General features: G+C 44.4%; 1 protein-coding gene across 3 annotated transcripts in view; it reads left to right on the top strand.

The window, feature by feature from the left end:
• Positions 1 to 23,920, top strand: part of ALOX5AP (arachidonate 5-lipoxygenase activating protein) — a 66,871-nt gene that overhangs the window by 2,002 nt on the left and 40,949 nt on the right. For all 3 annotated transcript variants that reach the window (XM_057707963.1, XM_057707961.1, XM_057707962.1), the window contains exon 2: positions 696 to 793. The gene's annotated coding sequence lies outside the window, so the exon portion shown is untranslated. The remainder of the gene's footprint in view (positions 1 to 695; positions 794 to 23,920) is intronic.

The following is a 23,920-nucleotide window of genomic DNA, read 5'->3' as shown; positions in this document are numbered from 1 at the left end:
GAATTATTGGAATGGATAAGGTTTTCCAAACTGTACCTTTAAAAGTTAGCTTAAACTTATGCTAATTTAATGGAATTTTCCATTTGCATTTTCAGTTTCTTTTCCAGGACTGAGGGAAATTCTAATTTAAGTGTTTAATAGATGATCTCTTTTCTCTCTTTGTGATTCCTCTTAAAAACACAGTGATATCTTTGAGGTATAAGAAATAGAACTTTATTTTTCTGTAACTCTGTTCAATTTCTATTTTAATTTCCTGTTCTGCTGCCCAAAACACAATCACTGTCAATTCAAGATTTGCTCTGTCCACTTCCCTGGAGTTGTTTCCAAGTGCTGAGGCTTTGGAGGGTGGCAACGCAGCTGGTCTTTGAGTCACACAGGTTGCTGAAGAGGCAGTTTTACTCCTATTGCCGGTCCCATTCCTTTCCCCATTGAAGGAAAGGAATCTCTTATGAAATTGGCTGTTGTATCTGTCATTCTGTAAAGTCATTCCTGGCACAGTCCCCTCTGCTTATGGGACCTGTTATGGACTGAATGTTGGTATCCCCTGAAAATTCACGTTGCAATCTATTTGCCAGTGTGGTGGTGTTTGGAGGTGGAGCCTTTGGGAGGTATTTGGGTGGGGACGTCATGAATGGGATTAGTGTCCTTTTAAGAAGAGGCTGGAGATCTAGCTCCATCTTTTTCCTCTATGTTAGGACACAACGTGAGGTCAGCAGTCTGCAACATGGAAGTGGCTCTCACCGAAGCCTGACCCTGCTGGTGCCCTGATCTCGGACTTCCAGCCTCCAGAACTGTGAGAAATAAATTTCTGTTGTTTGTGAGTCACACAGTTCATGGTACTTTGGTATAGTAGCCTGAGCTAAGACCCCCAAACTTCCCTTCTCTCATCAACCCTGCCTGCATGCCCCCATTTCTCCAGCCCCAGACCGTAGGATGTACAAATGGTTGTAAAATTTTAGAGGCACCTGTGTGGAAGGGAAAAAAGGAAATAACCACTGAGTGTTTTCAAGTCCCAGCTGAAGGTCTAAGGGTGCCCTGTTAGTCATACTTGTTTGAAAATATTATCAAATTTTCTCTGTTAGGCTGAGTGCTGGGTCTCCCTTGCTGTATAGTCATGTGGGTACAACGGTTTTCTGAAAGGAAGATGGCATGAATGAGCCAAGTATGTTTAAGTAATTATAGGTCATTCTCAAACTAGGCAACAGGCATTCCAGGGATGGAATGTGAGGGTGTCCACTGAAATGACACCCTCAATGAGAAGCTCCCACTAAAATGTAGGCCCTACAAGGACAGAGATTTTAGTCGGCTTTGCTCCCAGCTGAATCCCCAGCACCTGTCACAGTGCTCAGCACATAGCAGGTGCTCAGTAACTCCATGTGGAATAGATGGTAAATTAAAACGTAAGCTATAAAGGAAACTGGAAAAAAAATAAAATGTGATGGAAAAATCAACTTCCTAATATATAATAGCATTTATCAATTAATGTGGGAAAATACCTCTTTACAAATCAACTGAAAAAAATCAGATAAACAAAAATGAGGACATGAACAGAAGATTCCCAAAAGAAGAAATACCCGTAACCAATATAATGATAAAAGTTTAACCTCTCAAGTTAGCGAAATCAAAATGAAATGAAGTAAAAATTTTCCTTTTCTCAACTAGCAAAGAAGAAAAAGAGATAATCTAAAATTCTGTCAAGGGCATAGTTAGAGCCACTGTCACACAGAACTCATGAAAGTAAACTTGGTCTATTATTTCTGCATGGCAGGTTGGTAATATGAACATTGAACTATGTTTATACCCTCTCATTCTAGAAATTCTATCTTTAGAAATCTATCCTAAGAAAGTAACCAGGGTTATGACCCAAGTTTTAAGTATACCATCACAGTATTATTTATAATAGTGATAAATAGGAAACAAATGTCCGGAAACAGGGGGAAATGATAAATTGTGGTATGTTTAGAAAATAGAGTGTTAAAATATAGACATCAAAAAAAATATTTTAAAACATATAGTCAGGGTAAAGTATTAAGTAAAAGAGGTAGGCTACAGAACCCTATAATTCTAAAAATAGTATTTTCAAAGAATATTTGACAACAAGGTTAAGATGAAGTGTTAAGTTAAAAGGCCACATGGGGAACTGTGTTGTCATGAGAACTCATAGCTGCGTCTTCTTTCTGTGTGTCTCATGCTATTAGACACGCTTTATACATAACATCTCATTTAAGCCCATAGCAGCCTTATGGGGCAGATACTATCAGTATTGCTCATATTCTAATTTTGCAGGTGAGGGGATGGGAGCAGAGAGCATTTGTTCAGGTTATAGAGCTTGTGCATGTAGGGCTGGGCTCCAGACCAGCAGCCATGCTTGTGACCTTGACCCACGCAGCCTCTCATATTGCATGCATGGTATGAGCCCAAACTGTGTGTGTGTGTGTGTGTGTGTGTGTGTGTGTGTGTATGTATGTGTATGCACGCGCATGAGTACTGCTTACGGTTATCTCTCAGCGGTGATTTTTATTTTCTTCTTTCCCCCTTTTCACTATTTTCTCAAGCATTTGCAGCAAGCTGTTCTTTTAAGAGGCCACTGATGAAAGGTGGCAGAAGCAGTTTCCCTGAATTGCAGATAGAGGGTGGTAGGTGGTTATTCTCAGCCGATCTCCTCCATCTGGGGGCAGAGGAGTGCCAGTCTGTGAGGTGGTAACGTGGGCAGTCCCGTGTCTGCACACACGGGTCTCTGTCCAGCACGGTATACCCGTCACGCTGGTGTCTCTTCTCCAGGTCTTTCACCTGCTGAGGAGGGGTGTCTGAGGGACACATAGACCACTCCTGTGGGGAATTCTACAATGTGCAACTCTTCAATAATGAACATGCTTTCATTTAAGAACTGGTACCTGAGATTTTAGATGACTTATATTCTTAAAAATTTTTTTGCACTAATTTTTTTTCTTTTTTACAATGAATTATTTTCATTTGGGAAGGATAACCCAACCTGTAGGAGAATATTAAGACTTCTTAAAAAACATTTGCAAATTTAATATGAAATAGATAATACGTTACACCAGAGTGAGGGGCAAGGGTGGGTGGGACGAATTGGGAGATTGGGACTGACATATATATGCCACTGGGTATGAAATAGATGTCTAGTGAGGACCTGCTGTATAGCACAGGGAAATCTACTTGATGCTCTGTGGTGACCTGGATGGAAGGGAAATCCAAAAGGGAGGGGATACGTGTATATACATGGTTAGTTCACGTCACTGTGCAGCAGGAGCTAGCACAACATTGTAAAGCAACTATACCCCAATAAAAAAATAAATATTATTTTAAAAAAAAGAAAGCAAAAAAAATAGTAAACACATTTTGGGCTAACTGGCAGTCAGCAGATATTTACTGAATCTCATGAGGAACGGGGTTAGATGCTTCAGGGTTCCCCCTTCCTCTCAAGACCCTCTGAGACATCAATCCTGCCCACAGATCACTTTAATCTACTTTGGGAAGCAAGAGATATATTAAAAAGTTTCAAGGCAGTAAGTGCGAACTGCGTGGCACAGGGGGTAAATGTTTTAGGGATCTGAGGCAAGAATAACCATCAAGCAGTCAGTAAAGAACCCTCGGAGGGGCTGGGTCTTGGGCTGATCCTTGGCAGGATCCTTTAGATGGCGAGGAGAAGGACTGTGAGAACATAGGGTCAGGCCAACGGAAGCAGAGGATTTGCATAGAGTGTGATGGAACCTGAAGAAAGTTAATTGGTACCAGAGTATGGGGGCCCTTAAATACCCAGTTAAAGATTTGCATTAATAATATTGTTCATAACAGTATTACTCATAATACTGGAAGTTTTTAAATGATTTAAATACTCATCAAAGGGACAGTGTCTAAATTAGTATGTATACAGTGTGCAGCAAGGACGCACTGAAAATTTTGAACAGAGGAGAGACTTGATCACATGATTTTGGGAAGGTTACTCTGGCGAGTGAAGGATGGGAGAGGAGCTCAAGTGGGAGGACTAGTTAGGGGGCTATTTTGATAAACCACAAGTGATGTGAGGAGGCCTTGTTGATAAGTTGGAATTATTGACTTGGGGCTATAGACAGCAGTAACTCTGGCATTAAGAATTTTATTGTGGGAGTTCCCTTCTGGGCTTTCACCGCCATGGCCCGGGTTCAATCCCTGATTGGAGAACTGAGATCCTACAAGCTGCACGGCATGGCCAAAGAATTTAACTGTGCTGTGACACCTAATGATTGCAGTTTTTAAGGAAGAAGTTCTACAACTCTCCTTACATAATAGATGCTCAATAAAATTTTTGACGCTGTGGGCTGTTCTCGATGCCCTGTTCTATTGCTGTAGCCCTTGCTAACAAGGCTTACTTTCTACTTTCTAATCTAAATGTTGTTATATTTAAAAATTCTGGGGACTTCCCTGGAGGTCCAGTGGGTAAGACTCCACGCTCCTAATGCAGGGGGCCTGGGTTCTATCCCTGGCCAGGGAGCTAGATCCCACATGCATGCTGCAACTGAGTCCACATGCCACAACTAAAGATCCCACATGCCTCAGCTAAAAGAGCCCACATGCCGCAGCTAAAAGAGCCCACATGCCGCAGCTAAAAGAGCCCACATGCCGCAGCTAAAAGAGCCCACATGCCGCAGGCTAAGACCCAGTGCAGCTGAAATAAATTTTTAAAAAATCCTGTTTCTCAACTGTATCCTTTGTGAAGAAGAATAATTAGTTACTCTCACTGGTGTGTTACAAAAAGCATGCTTCAGCTTGGCCTCGTTAGGACAAATGGTAGCACCCCCTTTTAAGTTTAAGTCCAATTTTGCAATGAAAATTGCTTATATGAACATGGGCCTTATACAAAATAAAAATTGGATTTGTGCAATTTTCTGGAGACCAGCAAACTAGAAATAATTCATTTATTCAGCAAATATTTACTGAATCATTACTCTGTTCCCCAAGGAAGACAGAACAATGTCCTCAGGATCAGAAAGGATTTCATAAGCACAACGTAATAAGTGTAAGCGTGAAATAAAGGGTTGATGTATTTGATTATATTTAAAATGTAGTAAAACTTTTGTTAAACAAATAAGCAAAAAATAAATAAGTTTAGACAAACCATAGACTGAGAAGAATTTGCAACTCATATAACTAGCAGAGCCTTGGTATCCAGAGTTCATAAAGAATGGCTACCAATTAGCAGAAGACAAACAACAAAAGAGAAAAACAGGCAAAGCATCAATGCAGAGGAAATCCATACTGTCAGTAAACTCATGAGAAAACACTCAACTCTTCTAATAATCTGGAAAACATAGAATCATAATGAGGTGTTATTTCACACCCAGCAGATTGGCAGAATAGAGGAAGCCTGGCAAATTCAGTTGGTGTGGGTTGGAGCACTTGGCACTTTCCTCTGTTGTGGATGGAAATTGGGGCACACGCCCTGGAGAACCATTTGTCAGTATCCTGGTGACACTGGAGAGACTCATTCCATCTAATGCACAGGCTTCACCCCAAGAGACACTTAGACAAGGCTATATACGAGATGATTTGATCCAGTGTTGTTCACAGTAGTGAAATATTTTATGTTTATTTTTATTTAATTATTTTTATTATATAAGTCCTAGGTGTACAGCATTATAGTTCCACATCTCTGTGCACTTCAGAGTGATCACTCAGGTCTAGTTACCATCCATCACCATGCACTTGGCCCTCTTCACCCATTTTGCCTACCCCACAACCCCCTTCCTCTCTGGTAATCACTGATCCATTCTCTGTATCTGTGTTTATTTTATTTCATTTGTTCATGTTTATTTAGATTCTACATAAGAGTGGGATCCACATATCAGAAATTATAAAGTATTTACCTTTCTCCATCTCACTTATTTCACTTAGTATTATACCATCAAGGTCCATCTGTATTGTCACAAATGTCAGGATTTCATTTTTGGGGGAGGCCAAGTAGTGTTCCACTGTATTGTGTGTGTGTGTGTGTGTGTGTCTCACATCTTCTTTTTCCATTCATCCATCAGTGGACACAGGGTGTTTCCATATCTTGGCTATTGTGAATAATGTAGCAATGAACACAAGGGTGCATCTTTTCAAATTAGTGTTTCCGTGTTCTTTGAATAAATACTCAGAAGTGGAATATCTGGATCATATGGTAGTTCTATTTTTAATTTTTCGAGAAATCTCCATACTGTTTTCTGTAGTGGCTGCACCAATTTACATTCCCACCAACAGTGCACAAGGGTTCCCTTTTCTCCACACCCTCTCCAATGTTTATTATTCCTTGTCTTTTTGATAAGTCATTCTAACACGTGTAAGGTGATATCTTACTGTGGTTTTGATTTGCATTTCCCTGAGAATTAGCGATGTGCGTTTTTTCATGTGCCTGTCAGCCATCTGTATGTCTGCTTTGGAAAAATGTTTATGCAGACCCTCTACCCATTTTTCAATCAGGTTGGTTGTTTTTTGTCATTGTTGAGTTGTCATAATAGTGCAGTATTTGAAATGACTCAACTACTCATCAAAAGGATAGTGGATAAATAAACATGGTATATTTAAACATTGCAATACTATATAGCAGTGTTAATAATGAATTGGGTCTTTATTTACCAATGTGTGTAAATTTTAAAGTGTGATATTGCACAAAGGATAGGTACAGTATGGTGCCCTAGATATAAAAGTAGTCAATAGACAAAGCAATGCTATATATTTTTTATGGATGCGTGTACACGCGATCATAATATGATACACACGTAGGAATGATAAAAACCAAATTCAGAGAAGCAGATACCTCTGAAGAGGGAAACAGAAGAGTAGGGTCATGGAGACAAGAGGTGCCCCCATTGTCTGCCACCTTTTGTTCCTGGAAAAAAATCTAAAGGAGGTATAGTAAAATGTTAGGATTTGATAGTGTTCCAGGTGGGTACACAGATTTTTGTTATTTTTTTATTGTGGAAAAAAATAACACATAAAAAATTTACCATCTGAGCCATTTCTCAGTGTACAGTTCAGTAGTGTTAAGTATATTTGCATTGTTGTGTGAAGAGCCCCAGAACTTTTTCATCTTGCAAAACAAACTCTATACCCATTAAACAACAACTCCTCATTCCCCTGTCCTCCCAGCCTCTCTACTTTCTGTTTCTATGAATTTGACTACTTCCAACTCTTCACACGAGTGGAATCATACAGTATTTGTCCTTCTATGATTGGCTTATTTCACTTAGCTTATTTCACTTGTCCTCAAGATTCATCCATGTTGTAGCAAGTGTCAGAATTTCCTTCTCTTCTAAGGCTGTGTTGTATGTATATAATGTGCATATGTGTATGTATGTGCGTATATATATCTGTATAGACCGCATTTTCTTTATTCATTCATCTTTCAGTGGGTATTTGGGTTGCTTCCACCTCTTCGCTATTGTGAATAATGCTGTAATGAATAATTTACAGTCGGTGTGCAAATCTCTCTTTGAGATCCTGCTTTGAATTCTGTTGGCAATCTACCCACTGGTGGGATTGCTGAGTCATACAATAGTTTTATTTTTATTCTTTTGTGGAAGCTCCCTACTGTTTTTGGTAATGGTGGCACCATTTTACATTCCCATCCACAGTGCACAAGGGTTCCAGTTTCTCTGCATCCCTGCAAACACTGGTTATCTTTTGTTCTGTCGCTAGTGACCATCCTAATGAGTGAGGTAGCGCCGCGCGGTGATTTTGATTTCCATTTCCCTGATAATTAATAATGTTGAGCATCTTTTCACATGCTTTTTGGCCATCTTCTTGAGAGACCTGTCTACGTAAGCCCTTTGCCCCCTTTTCAATTGGGTTGCTTGTTTTGTTGTTGTTGTTGAGTTGTATGCGTTCCTTGTAAATTCTGGATATGAACCCTTTATCAGATACATGACTTGCAAATACTTTCTCCCATTCTGTAGGTTTTTATTACTTTATTTTAACTGATCTTTGTGTTTGAAATATTTCATAACGATATTTAAAAAGGCAGACGAGGGACTTCCCTGTTGGTGCAGTGGTTATGAATCCACCTGCCAGTGCAGGGGACACGGGTTTGATCCCTGGTCTGGGAAGATCTCACATGCCGCGGAGCAACTAAGCCCATGTGCCACAACTACTGAGCCGATGCGCCACAGCTACTGAAGCCCACATGCCTGGAGCCCATGCTCCGCAACAAGAGAAGCCACTGCAATGAGAAGCCTGCGCACTACAATGGAGAGTAGCCCCTGCCCGCCACAACTAGGGAAAGCCCACATACAGCAACGAAGAGCCAATGCAGCCAATAAGTAAATCAATTTATAAAAAAAAAACTAAACATTTCTTTAAAAAATTTAAAAAAAAAACCAAAAAGGCAGGTGAGAACTCCTTACTGAAACCACTAAAGACATGGTTGTTGTAGAAATAACGCCTTATTCTAATTCCTGCTCTCCCTCGGGAGTTTCTTGTTTGACTTGATCATGCAAGTTGAAAGTTTGTGTAAGTTTATATGTAGACGGGAAGATTTAAAATACTATAATATGTAAATTTTATTAAAATTAATCCATACATTCAGTGCTATTCCAGTAGGATTTAGGAGAAATCTCTACGTATAGTATAATATATATACATGTGTATATGTGTACAAAAAGATCTTGAAGGAGATACACTAAAACATTTAATAGCTATCTTTGGAGAGTGGGATTGCCTGAAAGATGACAATGACCTTTCATTTTTTGTTAGAATATTTTTTCAGCACAAATAGCTTCTGCAAAAAGAAAAGGAAAGTAGATAACAATATCCTTTTTGACCAAACTCAAAGGGAAGTTGGTGGGCATAAAATCAAAATATAAATAAGGGCTCTTGGAAAAAAGCAAAATAAATGATAAAACTAATAATGTTTACCAATGACAGTTCCTATCAAAAGACACCCAGGAGAAGAGCTATTGGTTCTGTCCAGGAACTGGTGAAGGAGGCAGGGTGCCGGTGTCCACACCTCTGCATTCAGAATCTAGCCTCCAGTGCAGCTCGCAGAAAGCAGGGCCTTCCAGGCCAGCACACCAGAACCCGAAGTCCCTATTTATTCCAGCGACTCCACAATGAGTAAGAGTTATGATTTACAATATGCTTTAAAAAGACACAGGGACACTACTTTCACAGAAGTTATCTTAGACATTTTCCACTGAAATATGCAGAGTGCCACCTGAACTCTCCTTATCAAGCAGCCCTATTACACCTTGAGCTTTGCTCTTGTTCCTGGGAAGAAGTGGTCACCACAAAGTCTTACTGTTTTGCACAGATAGCTAGTCATTGGTCCACCAGGAACAGCAAATGAAGAAAACCTTGAGATTAACAATTTCCAGATTGCTTGAATGTTGCCTGGGATGTGCAGTAGTTCCTATTATACCACCTGTGGTATTTAAAAGCCTATAGGATGAAAACCCTCTGAGATTTAGATTCATTATTAGGTGAACCTCTGAGATTTACTTAGGTTCTTTCTATTTTTGGCCACACCACCGGCTTGTGGGATCTTAGTTCCCAGACCAGGGATGGGACCCGCGCCCTCGGCAGTGAAAGCGCAGAGTCCTAACCACTGGATAGCCAGGGGATTCCCATAGTTAGATTCATTATTATGCGAACCTTCTTGGTCAGCAATCTGGTTCCACTATGTCCATTTAACAAATGCAAAAATATTTATTAAGCTCTTGTAAAATTATGCTGTAGTGAGTATGCAAGAGTCCAAATCATCTCCTACAAGGAAGCAGGTTATAGTTTCCCTGCTGGACAGTTCTTCCTTATGTAGAACTGCCTGGGGCTGTGCCAGATGTCCAGCAAACCTGGCCACCTCTCCCCTCAACTATCTGGGGCGGCCAAAAAATGCTCCTCCTCATTTCTAAAAACTCTTTAGAGTAGTCATTCTCAAAACATGGCCCTTTCAGGGATCTTTGAGGTTAAAACTAATGTCACATGAATACCAAGGTGTTATTTGCCATTTTTTACTGTCGTTTTCTTGCTTGTGTACGGTGGTGTTTGGCAGGCCACAAGGTGTGTGCTAATGAAACTGATTGATGCAGAAGCAAGCAGGAGAATGCAGTTGTCTTCAGTTTTACCAGAAATATGCAAAAATGTCATTCTTCTTTTTGTTTTAGAAAATAAATTTTTTTCATAGAAATATGCTATCTACGTTAACATGCTATAGGTTTTTTATTATGATTTTAAAATATAACATAATACATAAATATTTTTAAAATTCCTTTCATTCCGAATACAGTAAGTATTGATAGATGTACCCCAGATAAATAAAAGTTCTAGGAGTCCTTTTTAAGAGTGAAGGAGTCCTAAGACCCCCAAATTTGAGAGCCACTTCCCCAGAGGGACAGGCTCAGCCCTGGTTGGGATCAGAACCTACACTTGCTGGCAGATGTATCCTGGCGAGATTTACCCTTCAAGGTTTCAATTGTTACCAAGAACCCAGGAAGGGCCACAATTCGTGCTGAGCATTGCTCTCTGGCAATGGACGTGCGTTCCTTAGGCGGCGAGCGGGTGAACCCAGCCTCATGCTGGATGCTGACGTCTCAGTGGGGCCTGTTGTTCTAGCCTGGGTTTGCGTTCTTTGGGAACCGTAATCTGCTACAAGGCTCGTCTCATCTGGGGGAAGCACAAGTTCCTAGACGTTTGCCTCTCCTGGTTGGGGCCTCTTGAATTAAGTTATACAACTGAGGCGATGGTTAAGTGATACAAACAAGGAACGTGGCAGAAAATGCTGAGAGTTGAGAGCTTACTTCGGGTGGGGAGGAGGGATGCGTGAAGAGGAGGAGTTCTGGGGACGAGGAGGAGGTTGAGTGGGATGTACAATAGACGGGCCGGTGAGTAGGGAGGACCTGTGTGCTCGGTGGGGCTGGGGCTTTATGTGGGGCTTAGAAGGGATCCAACGAAGGTTCCCAACCCTGGCAGTGAGCTGAAAAAAATAACATTTTAACATCTTTCATTTTGCAATGAATGGTTTACAGTTTCCAAGGCCTTTTAACATACATTTCTTATAATAGCCACGCTAAAACAATGAGGAAATAAAAAGTCAGGGCCCATTATGTGAATTTACCTGTAATAATAGAATGCCAATATTGTAATGGCCCAGTATTTTTTCAGATAGTATTTGGGGCGCTACCTTACAGGCAACAAAGCACAGTGGTTAAGGTTGTACCCTCGCCAACAGGCTACTCAGATTCTATCACCCTGGGCACTGGGGCATATTTCTTTACTTCTCTGCCTTAGTTTTCTCATCTGTAAAATGGGGATGATGATAAAAACACCTAGACCTTAGAATTATTATGAGAATTAAAAGAAACAGGCAAGTAAAACTCTCAGGGGAGCCCTAGCATCCAGTAAGCATCAATAAGTGTTTGCTCTTATTGTTACGATTACTTGAAGTGGTCCCATCTTATAGCATCTTCTGGACACTTTCTGACCAGGTGGCTCCTGTCTCCTAGTAGCTGACAAACATTGCTGAGTCTTAATAAGCAGATGCTTGATGCCTATGGTGTGACTGAATTTCCAGACCTCATTACTAGAGACACAGTTCTCCTATTTGATTTTTTTCCATTTATTTTTGTTCCAGTAGTGCATGTGCATGGTGACAGAGCAAACGACACAGAGCAGGTTATAGTGCAAAGTCATAGTCTCCCCACTTTCCTTCCCTCCCATGAAGTCACAAGACAATGTCCTTCCCTCCCTCCTTCCTTCCCTCAATCCCTCCCTCCCTTCTTTCTTTATTTCTTTTTTTCATTTTTATTGGAGTATAATTGCTTTACAAAGTTGTGTTAGTTTCTGTTGTACAACAAAGTGAAACAGCTATATGTATACATATATCCCCATATCCCCTCCCTCTTGAGCCTCCCTCCCACCCTCCCTACCCCAACCCTCCAGGTCATCATCAAGCATTGAGTTCATCTCCCTATGCTATGCAGCAGCTTCCCACTGGCTAGCTGTTTTACATGTGGTAGTGTATATATGTCAGTGCTACTCTCTCACTTCCTCCCAGCCTCCCCTTCCTGCTGTGTTCTGAAGTCCATTCTCTATGTCTGCATCTTTATTCTTGCCCTGCTGGTAGGTTCATCAGTACCATTTTTCTAGATTCCATATATATGTGTTAGCATACAGTATTTGTTTTTCTCTTTCTGACTTACTTCACACTGTATGACAGACTCTAGGTCCAACCATCTTACTACACATAACTCAATTTTGTTCTTTTTTATGGCTGAATAATATTCAATTGTATATATGTGCCACATCTTCTTTATCCATTCATCTGTTAATGGACATTTAGGTTGCTTCCGTGTCCTGGCTATTGTAAATAATGCTGCAATGAACATTGTGGTGCATGTATCTTTTGAATTATGGTTTTCTCAGGGTATATGCCCAGTAGTGGAATTTCTAGGTCATGTGGTAGTTCTACTTTTAGTTTGTTCTTTCTCTCTCTCTTTCTTCCTTCCTTCCTTCCTTTCAACAGTTTCTTTATTTACCTCTGCTTCTGGTTACCTTCATAACTCAAGACTATATGCTATCACCTATATTGACGTATTTAGAAGGCTTTCACATTACCTTTTAACATTTCAATATGGAGATTTACTTTGCAATATCCCAGTCCACCATCCGCTTCCCAGTATTAATATTCATATTTGTAGTAGGCAGAATTTCTAAATTTATAAGCACTTTTTTTTTGTGGTTCTCTGAATGTTCCATTTTTATAGCAACCTGTTCTTGTTGCATGGGTACAAGCAGGCTGGGAGGTCTCATGATTCAGCCTGTGGGACTTTCACTTAATGCCCGGCTCTCAGTATGAGTTCACCAACTGCAGTTGTGCCTGGCCCTGCATTAGAGCCCCTCATTTGCTTGGTGAACCCCAGAGGTCTGCTTATACATAAGTCAGGAAGAGTGGATGCCTGATGTGAGCTTCTTCAGCCATTGTCTATTTTCAGGCAAAGTGTCTCCACCAATTAGGACTTCAGACTCAGAGCTCTGGGTAAGGTGGGCAAGAGGAGGGATGTCAGGCTGCAGGGGCCTCCAAATAAGGGCCTAAAGAGGCCTGAATTATGGGGTTCCAACCTGTTAATCAGAGTGTGAGCTCTCCTTGAATATTTCATTCCGTATCTTTGGGTTTTGTTCTGTTTTACCTGTGGGTTAATGCTGGCTCTCTAGGCGGTGGTGGGGAAGATGATATCTAAAGTTTAGTTGTCCATATGAGACATCACATAATCTGTCTTTTTTTAATACATTTATTTATTTATTTTTATTGGCTGCATTGAGTCTTTGTTGCTGTGTGCGGGCTTTCTGTAGTTGTAGTGAGCAGGGACTGCTCCTCATGCGGTGCTTGGGCTTCTCATTGTGGTGGCTTCTCTTGTTGCAGAGCACGGGCTGTAGGTGCATGGGCTTCAGTAGTTGAAGAGCATGGGCTCAGTAGTTGTGGCGCATGGGCTTAGTTGCTCCACGGCATGTGGGATCTTCCTGGACCAGGGATGGAACCCGTGTTCCCTGCATTGGCAGGTGGATTCTTAACCACTGTACTCCCAGGGAAGCCCCACGTAAGCTTTTTTTAGCCCACATTCTGTTTCTGCCCTGTAACCCAGCTGCTGACTTCAAGCCCAGAAACACATCAGGGTTCTATTAGATCAGCTTCCAGCATCTCTGCAACAACTACAGAAAATTTTAGACTGTGTTTTCTCTTTGGGCTTCATCGGTCGACTTGATTCATTGATCTTGCATCTTCCAAAAATTTATAGATAGTCTCTCTTATGTTGGAGTGTCAGAAACTGCTAGTTGACCACCTAATAGTCATATTATCAGGCTTCCTTGCTAACAGAACCCCTGTGTTGTTGAGAGTGGCAGCTTAATTATACACCCTATGTCAGTAGACGTCATGGGAGAGATTGCCAAGAAAACTCTTAGGAGAGACAGACTCAGCTAGCAGTTCTTTCTGTTTGTCTTTGCCATGTCTTTTTCCTTCCTGTGTGGAATAGGGCTGTGATGTCTGGCGCTATAGCAGTTATCTTGGCACAATGTGGGAAAGGCCAAGAGACTCTCAGAAACCTCAGCCCTGGCATTTCTGAATGATTCCAAATACTTGTGTTAAATATGCTTCCCTGCATCATTGTCAGGTTTGACCATGTGACTTGTTTTGGTGTCTAAAATGTTTCTACCAGCATTTCTACTCTCTCCCCTTTGCCATTAGGAAGGCATGTCCAGGATAGAGGCTGTTCTTTCAGCCTGGATTCTGTTATGAGAAGACATCTAGAGAACACCAGTAACATAAAAAATGAGTTAGAAATAAACTTTTGCTGCTGTAAGCTACAGAGATTTTAGGTTACCACAGTATTATCTAATGAAAGTTGACTTATACAATATGTAATAGGGTAAATAAATATGTGGAACAGCATGTTAAGTGTTAGTGTTTCAAAGCTGAGGGAAAAGGGTGAAATGTGCTCACACATTCTAAAGAGAGATGCCAGCTCAACCTGCAGCTTTTACAATGATTTAGGGAAACTAGTTCTGAAATTCTCCATTACTGCTACAGTTTGGATCTTCTGGGGAACAGACATTGAGCTGGAGTTACAAGTACAAGAGGTCTGTTACGGGGCGATGGCTGTAAAAGATGGTGGAGAATGCAGGACTGGATGGGGAGACCTCACACTGTGATGGAGATCCGACAGAGCGCTGGCCAACCCAGTGGGGAGCCCTGGACCAAAGATGGCCCATTGGAGGAGCAGCACAGTGGCAGAGATGGCCAGGCTCTGTCTCCCTGATGGAGGTTCTGAAGTGACCCCACTGCTGGGGTGTCTGTGTGTCTGTCCCTTCGAGTGGATGATCCCTCTCCTGCTGACCTCCTACGACTCCACTCGGTCCCATCTCCAGCAACAGGACAGCTCCTGCCTCTTTCTGCTTGGGTTTCTCGATGCAGGCAGTCCTCTGGGTAGGGACCCTTACGGACTGACAGTGGCTGCCTTCTACCGCACCTCTTTCCTTATGCATCTCTTTCTTATTTGTTAAGTTGTGGTTAAAACACACACACACACACACACACACACACACACCCAAAACCCACATACCATAAACGTCACCATCTCAACCATTTTTAAGTGCACAGATTAGTAGAATTGTGTGACACACACACACCCCACATGTGTATACACAGAAGAAATCCCGGAAGGCTCCATGCTGAGGTCATGACAGAGATAATCAAGGGGTGATGACAGGTGTTTGTCAGTTTGTTTATTTATTGATTGTATCTACTTTCCAATTTTACTATTATAAACATGTACAATTTCATTATCAGAAAAGTAAACTGCAAATGTTAGTTTTAATTGAAAAAACTGAGCCCAAGTCTTGCCTCCCAAGACCATGCCCTTCCTACTGTTCCCGGCTGCCGTCCCTGGCACCGCCTCACCGTGTAGGAGGGCGTAGTCCACACCCCGGATGCTGGCCTTAGCCTGTGGGGCCTCCCTGGGCAGCCTCTGACTCTCTGCTCTTGGGTTTTGCTGCATATGTCACTCCCAGGAGGAAAGGATGGCCACCTTGCCACACGGGTGATGCTCGCAGAGTGTGGCTGGTTTCACCCTGGAGAGCTGGGTGAGGACCCTGGTAGGAGACTTCCCTGGTGGTCCAGTGGTTAAGACTCCACACTTCCACTGCAAGGGGTGTGGGTTCGATCCCTGGTTGGGGAACCAAGATCCCACATGCTAGCGCATGATGTGGCCAAAAATTAAAAAAAAAAAAAAAGAAAAGACCCTGGTAGGAGGAATGTAAATGAGATCAGGACTTATCTGACATTGGAGAGGATGCTGAGAGGACAGATGGTCAAAGTCTAGCTCGGGGAGAAATCTACTTTGGAGCAGAATGAGGACTGGCTCTTGGCAATGCAGTTGAACCCAGACACAGCACCAGAAGGAAACACACAGCAGTGGGAGGCGGCAGAAGGGAGGGAGGTGGCAGGAGGGAGGGAGGTTAGAGAGAGGGCAGCAGGAGAAGGGCTGGAATGACGACAGTTACTCCAGAATGTAGAGCAGAGGAGCTGCGTCAGGATGCCCCGCCAGGTTCAACTTTCACAGCCCAGATTAAAGGCCACGAGGATCTTTATACTTCCTGTTTGACGTCGCTGATGGTAACCCAAAGTCTGGAACCGGATGACAGCACCCCTCTAGTGATGTCTAAGCGCACTCTTTTCCTATAATCATTCCCGCATAGCATTTTATCACCTTTATTGATTTGTCTTAATATAATACACATATATATTCCCTTTTGAAACATTTGCGTTTCTTTAATTGCTTTTGGAGGCTCTGCATTGTGTTCTGTGGTGATTTACTTTGCCAATAAACATGTAGTCCTACCGTGAGCATGTTTTATTTGTGTAATAAACCACAATAAGAAATAAACAAAGAATCCGCTGACTATGAATTAGACATAGTGATACACACCAGGAGGAGAGAGGTGGATGAGATGTGGTCCTAGCTCTTGAGCAACCTGCCGTTTGGTTGGGAGTCGGGGCATGCATGTTAAAAGGATTAGCGTAATAAACGTGTTTATTAAATGCTGGGTGAGTGCCACAGAACACAAATGCTGAAGGGGTTTCATGCAGGGAGAGATCAAGACTAACACAGGTGATAAGAATAGATAAATTGATCGCATGCATTTAAAATGCCCCCCCTGCGTGGTGGGGTATGACTTTGGGGTGGGGGATGGGAGCTCTGACTGGCAGTGGCTTCTCAGGCTGGTTCCCAGGGAGACTGAGGAAGGTGAGGTCATGGGCAGAAGGGCAGTGGGAGTGAAGGGGGAAACGGTCACCTTAGGCTGCCCCCTCTGCTTTACAAGCCTTTCCAAGGGATGTGTGCAGTCTGCATTCTTTTAGGAGGCACTCCAGGAGAAAGAAGGCAGGAAGGAAACTTCCAGCAAAAAGATCCAAAGGGAAATGTATTTTACATGCAAAGCATTGTTTTGCTGTCTCTCCAGATGGAGTGTCTCCTAAAAAAGCCCATTCCTCTGACAACGGTTCTAAAAGGAGGAAACGTCCTTCGCAACAGACGCATACATCTCTCATCCCCTGAGTGTCAGACCCTGTTCTAGGTGCCGCCTAGCTTCTGTCTCACAGCAAGCATAGCTAACTCTTCCCTGAAGTCTCAACCATGATTTTTTTTTTTTAAATAAAGAAGGCAGTTGCTTCAGAGATTCTAAGTTCCCTTTTGCAAGTCAGGCTGGTGTTAATGGCTCTTTCTTGCCGCCACTGAGAGATCCGAGGGCTCACCCCACAAGCGCTGAGCAGACAGTTTGAAAGGCCCACTTCCTGTCTTCTGTGTGTGTGTGTGTGTGTGTGTGTGTGTGTGTGTCCGCTGGAGGCCCTGGGAGGGAGGAGGGAAACCTCAGAAGAGCCGGCCCCAAAGTAGCAGCCGCGTGGACCCTCTAGTAAAGCCAGGCAGGGGGAGAAAAGCCAACATTTTGAGACAGAATGAGCGAAGGAGGGGGGACACTGAAACGAGCATGAGTAGCTCTGTGGAGGTTGGGGTGGGGGGGAGAAGAGGGAGGAGGCGGACAAGCAGGTGGGGAGAAGTGGCTCCAGAAATTGGGACAGAGCCCGTCTTATTGGAAGAGAAGGATGTACTGAAGGAGCGCAGGAAGGAAACAGAAATCAGCCTGTCAGGTGGGAGCTGGCAAGGACCGCTTTTCTTGTTTTATAGATGAGGAAACTGAGGCCCAGAGAGGGGAAATGGTTTGCCCAAGGGCAGGTCCTGGAGAGAATCATCTACTTTCTCTCTCTCTCTGGACTTCCTCACCTCCCCTTCTGCCGTGAGGCAATAGTGGCTGACGGGCTGGTTGGAAGCTCTACACAGACGGGCCTGGGGTGGCCGCAAAGCACGGGAGTGTCCTGGGCGAGGTTTGAGTCCCTGGGTGAGGGAGATCGCCTTCTGGTAATCTCCCTCAGAGGTGTAGGTGGGTTGTCTGGGGCAGCTACTGCGCCTCTAGACAAAGATCCCGAGAAGGTGAAGCTGGCTGTGAGCTGGGGTTCTGTGCAGGGCTGGGGGCCGCCGCCACTGGGCAGGTAGGTGCTGAAACTCTCCATCAGCGGTCTTTGAAGGCCCGTGCGTCTACTCTCCAACTTTTCTATTTAGCATCCTCCCAGCGGGCCTCAGACGTAAGGAAATCAAGTGCCTGCCTTTCCGGTCAGTTTCTGCCGCCTCCAGGAACACCCTCCCTGGCTGTAGCGTGCAGCTCGGCTCCCCACGGTGCCGGCTCACCTGTATTTTTAACTCTACCTTTATGGTATCTTCATAGTACCTTTCTAGTACCTTAGCCAGCTGGCTTTCAGTTCTGTGAACCTCTGTCTGCTTCCTTCTCTGGATTGGACATTCTCCAAGGCCGAGAGGTCCCCGTCTCATTCATACCTGTACGTCACCTCCCTGTGTCAGTGCCCGAACATGGGCTGCTTTGGCATCTGAAACTGGCTGTCAGAGCCGAAACGTTTGCCATGAGCTCTCCAAGAGTTCGGAAGGGTGGAAAGAAGAGGGATTTGGTTGCCAGGAAATGGAAGGTTATTCTGAGAACGGGTGTGGCAGGAAAGACAAATATAGCTGGTGGAGTGGAGAGTGAGTGGGAGGAAAGAAAGTGGAAGTGGAAGAGAAGGGGCGGAGAGTGAGAGTGTGAGCGGAGAAAGGGGAAGGAAGTGGAGACACAAACCCACAGGGCATTGCGGGCTGCGGACTCGCCCTGCCCGCCCGAGCCTGCCTGCTGTGGACGCCTGAAACCGCAGCCTCGGACCTTCCTGCCTTTTGTCTATCATTCTAAGCCTGGATCATGGAAAAAGAGCTTTTGTTCCATTCTACCAATACTCTGATTTCAGACATTTGACAATAAGAGGTCATGGCCCTTGCATGCCCTCCTACTAAGATGAAAATAAATACAATAAATTGTTTCACTGGAAACAATTTTTATTTCTTGAAAGTTTTTTTTGTAGAATTAAAAATTCCCATGATCATTCTGGCTTTAACATCATTTTTGGCTCCAAGGGATAAGGTTTGCAATTTGACACAAAATAACCACAATGTATGTGAGACCATAGATGTCTCCTTACCCAGCTTTGCACGTAGGTAATGAAGGCTTTCATCATTTACATCTTCTGCCCCATGTTTCTGCCTTCACATCCTTTATTTATTTATTTTTTCGATTTTATTTATTTTTTTGGGGGGGGGGTCTTCATTGCCACACACGGACTTTCTGTAGTTGCGACGAGCCAGGGCTACACTTTGTTGTGGTACACTGACTTCTCCTCGTGGTTGGCTTCTCTTGTTGTGGAGCACGGGCTCTAGGTGTGCGAGCTTCAGTAGTTGTGGCTCACAGGCTCAGTAGTTGTGGTTCACAGACTCTAGAGCACAGGCTCAGTAGTTGTGGTGCACAGGCTTAGTTGCTCCTCAGCATGTGAGATCTTCCCAGACCACAGCTTGAACCTGTGTCCCCTGCATGGGCAGGCAGATTTTTAACCACTGCACCACCGGGGAAGCCCATGCCTTCACATCCTTTAAATTTTCTGGTGTTTGGCAACCACAGCCAGGATCTGGTTTCCCAGGAGTTTTTGGTAGGAATGAACTGCCGGTTGGCTCTTGGCTGTGTGACAGGGTCCTGGGCTGGCTTCTTGCATACATTAAAATACAGGCATTAAGAATAAATGAGCATTTATGAGGTTTACTTGAGCAATCATATGTCCCAGGGTTCCAGGACAGCAATGAAGGAAAATATCCCACCTGAGTACCAGACTCACCTGCCAAACAGTGGGGCTGCCCAGGTGTTTTTATTCATGGATCAGAAAAATACGGTAACGATAAGAATAGTCCTCATTCCCTGGGAATTAATATCTGAGCATGTTTTTGTTTTTTCCCATCTTCCTAGAAGATGGGTGGGTTCTATCAATAGATTGGAGTCCCTAGTGTTGAATCACTGGTGTGCCTGTCCTCTCCAGGCGGGCCTCCGCGGTCCAGAGCGGGGATGGCCAGCCCCGGGCAGTCCAAGGTGAGAACTAGCCCATCTCCTTTCTGAGGGAAGCACACTGCAGAGAAGTTTTACCTAGAGAACTTCAATGCACCCCTGTTCCTACTTCCTTTCTTGGCTCTCGATTCCCTGCATAGAAAGTGGGAGAGACTGGCAAGGATGTTTTGTTCTGGGGATGAGGGGATGGTGTCCAGATCTTGCTGGACAAAAAAGACACAGCTTTTTAATTTGTGGTGGTTACTGTGCTCTCAGAAGCTCCTAGAGCAAAAGCGAGGGCCCTGCCCCGCACAGGCTGGTGGTGGACCGTCTCCTGAATCGCTGTCAGAATTTGGTAGCATCCCTGCCGCCACCATGCTACCTGCTGTATTATAGGCGTCCGTGTGCTCATTCATCTCCTCCACTGGATTACATACTTCTTTTTTTATATATATATATTTATTTTTGGCTGTGTTGGGTCTTCATTGCTGCGCGCGGGCTTTCTCTAGTTGTCCCAAGTGGGGGCTTCTCTTGTTTTGGAGCACGGTCTCTAGGGGTGTGGGCTCAGCAGTTGTGGCTTGAGGGCTCTAGAGCACAGGCTCAGTAGTTGTGGCTCACGGGCTTAGTTGCTCCGTGGCATGTGGGATCTTCCCGGACCAGGGCTCCAACCCATGTCCCCTGCATTGGCAGGCGGATTCTTAACCACTGCACCACCAGGGAAGTCCCTTCAAAGTTCTTAAGAGGAGAAACTCTCTTGTCTATCTTTGAATCCCCACAGTGGCTTCCTCAGTGCTTGTTGAGTGCATGAATGGAAGAGTAGGTGAGTGAATGAATGCGTGAATAGGAACCATCGCAAAGAAGCTGAGAAGAAAGTGGAAGGATTAGGCCATACCATCTTTATAGAGTCTTATTCTAAAATACTTTCAGGAATATTCTAAGGCGCTGAGTTGACAGAATAGAGATTTTTAAATGTGGTGTCATTTGTCCCATTATTTGTGAGAAGTTATCAGTGTTTCGCTAGGCTGAAAACTCTGTGGAAGCGAGGACCACGTCTGTCCCGTACAGCTAGCACATAGTAGGCCCATAGTATGGTGTTAAATGAAATAATCTCTTCCCAGTCAATAACCTGGCAGAAAGAAAGACACATTCAATTCAATTTAATAAATTTTTTTGTAAAGCATCTTCTTCAAGTATTTTGCTAAGGACTGGGTGAAAATGTGAATGTCACGGATCTCTCTTTAGGAGTTTTCGGTCTTTTGGAGGTAGATACATTTGCACCCAACTATAATACAAGGCAGGGTGTGACAAGTACTGTTAACAGAAGTGAAAGTGCTAAGTGAACCAGGAGTCTATTAAAGCTTATGGGATCTGGGAAGCCTTCATGGAAGAGGGAGTGCTGGCAGGATCGGGACGATTTTGGCAGCTAGGAGTGGGAGGAGTGGTTACCATGCAGGGTGCACGGGATGTGGGGGGGGTGGTGAGGGTCAAGATAGAAAATCATGGTAACCAGTTTCCAAGGTGGTGCCCAGTGACCCTGGCCCCTGGGCATTCATGCTCTTTCGCGGTCCCCCCGACACTGTATGAAGGTTGGTCTGTGTGACCAATAAATATAGTGGAAGTGATGGTGCATGGCTTTTAAGACTAGGTCATAGAAGGTGTTGTCACTTGCCTTACTGGCTTTTAGATTGCCTGCCCTGGGGAAGCCAGCCACCCTGCCGTGAGACACACACGCAGCTGAGGAAGAGACCCACGTAGGGGAGGAACTCAGGTCTCCTGCCAACAGCCAGCACCTACTTCCTGTCTCCATGAGCGAGGCATTGGAAGTGGCTCCTGAAGTCCTAGGTCCAGCTTTCAGACGACTTCAGCCCCTGCTGACAACTTGACCAAACCCCCCCCCCCCCCACCAAGAGACACCAAGCCAGAATTGCCCAGATAGGACATGCCTGAATTTCTGACCCACAGAGAGGGAGAGATAATACATGTTTTCTTTGTTGCTTTAAGCCACTCGTTTGGGGGGGTAATTTGTTGTTCAGCAAAAGATACAGAAATGAAGGCTGGGGAACTGCTTGGAAGAAGTCTTGATGTTCGAGGCTTTGCTATGGTGGTATGTGCAATGGGGCCAATTTTTTTTTTTTTTTTAAACACAAAGGGAATTTCCCTGGTGGTCCAGTGCTTAAGACTCTGTGCTTCCAATGCAGGGGGGCCGGGTTCCATCCCTGGTTGAGGAATTAAGATCCCACATGCCGCAACTAAGCCCGTGCGCCACAACGGCTGGGCCCGCACACTCTAGAGCCAGCACACCACAACGAAGACCTAGCATGGCCAAAATAATAAATAAATAAATAAATGAAAATTTAAAAAATAATGAAAAAAAAAACCCCACAAAGAATGATAATTCTGTTGATGTGCATAGTATCAGTTGTTGAAAGGAGTGACTAGAGGCGGGAAGGTAATTTCAGAGGCCACTGCAGTAGTCCAGACAAAAGGTGATGAGCGTCTGAAGGGAGACACTGTTGGGGGGATGGAAAGGGACACATCAGGAGTGGGGCCACGAGACCCTCGACTCCTTGGGGAGGCATGCGAAGGAGCAGCCGAGGGTGACTCCTTGGTTGGCAGCCTGGGGACACAGGAGGGCCAAGATCTCATTTGCCCCAAGAGGTAGCAGAAGTGGGCACTGGTGTAGGGGCCGGGCGGGTAGGCGTGAAGAAGTGTAGACGTCCAGCTCCTGGTGGGGAGAGCTCCCTGTGTTCAGAGCCCGGCGTGGGGCTGGGCACAGGGCTCATTCACAGCCTGGGCTGGTTGAGGAAGCTCTCCCGAAGGATGGGGCTTTCCACGTGAGAGCATCTCTTCCTCGCTGCCACGTGTTCCCCGGTGACGGAGTCTGCCGTAAAGATCTCTAGTGTGTGAGCTTTCCCAGCCTGAAGAGCAGCATCCCCCTCCTGGAACTCGTTCTCCAGCCGACAGTCAGGGACCCTCAGAGGAGGGAGCTGCCGGGGCCTGACTGGTGAGAGTCTGTGGCCATGCCAGTGGGTAGGGGGAAAGCAAGTCAGGCCCCTCCGTCTCCCTCCCTTCTAGGGTACCAAGTCCAATGCAAATCAGAGGCTGAAAAATAAAAAGACCTGTCCATAAATCCCACGTGGAAGGGGGCGTCTCGTGGAATTGCCTTATATGACAGTGACATCAAGCCTGGAGGTAATACTTGGCCAGATAAAGTTAGGGAACCACCAGGACATAAACATCCTAGCACGGGCCTGAGCCAAAGCCCTGTGGAAATCGTACCATGCTTTCTTGCACTGAATGGAGTCTGATTTGGAACAAAGCAAGAAAGCACTGAGGGAAACTTGAGAAAGAATAGAGTGTCTCAGATGGGGTCTGCAGCCCGCGCCAGGGCTGGGGGTGGGAGGATGCACATGGCTGTAGTCCCAGAGCTGTGAGAGTTCTCTGCAAGGGATCGTGTGTTAAAGTTGTGTTTCCATGTTTATGATCATTGAAACAGATGGAGATAAGCCTATCCTGTGCTCTCTGATGCCTCCCTCAGATAGGAGTACTACTTTGCCATCTCAGGACCTGAATCCATAGATATGTTTATAATCATTCTGATGCCAAGTGACATTTTTTTAAAAATATCTATTCAGATTCTCTGCCCTTTTTTTTAAATTAATTTATTTATTTATTTTATTGGCTGTATTGGGTCTTTTTTGCTGTGCACGGGCTTTCTTTTTAGTTGCGGTGAGTGTGGGCTACTCTTCGTTGTGGTGTGCGGGCTCCTCACTGCCGTGGCTTCTCTTGTTGCAGAGCACAGGCTCTAGGTGCGTGGGCTTCAGTAGTTGCAGCACATGGGCTCAATAGTTGTGGCTCACGGGCTCTAAAGCGCAGGCTCAATAGTTGTGGCGCACAGACTTAGTTGCTCCGTGGCACATGGGATCCTCCTGGA

Source organism: Hippopotamus amphibius, chromosome 14, assembly GCF_030028045.1.
Source record: "Hippopotamus amphibius kiboko isolate mHipAmp2 chromosome 14, mHipAmp2.hap2, whole genome shotgun sequence".
NCBI lineage: Eukaryota > Metazoa > Chordata > Mammalia > Artiodactyla > Hippopotamidae > Hippopotamus > Hippopotamus amphibius.
This window is presented reverse-complemented; position numbering and strand designations above follow the sequence as displayed.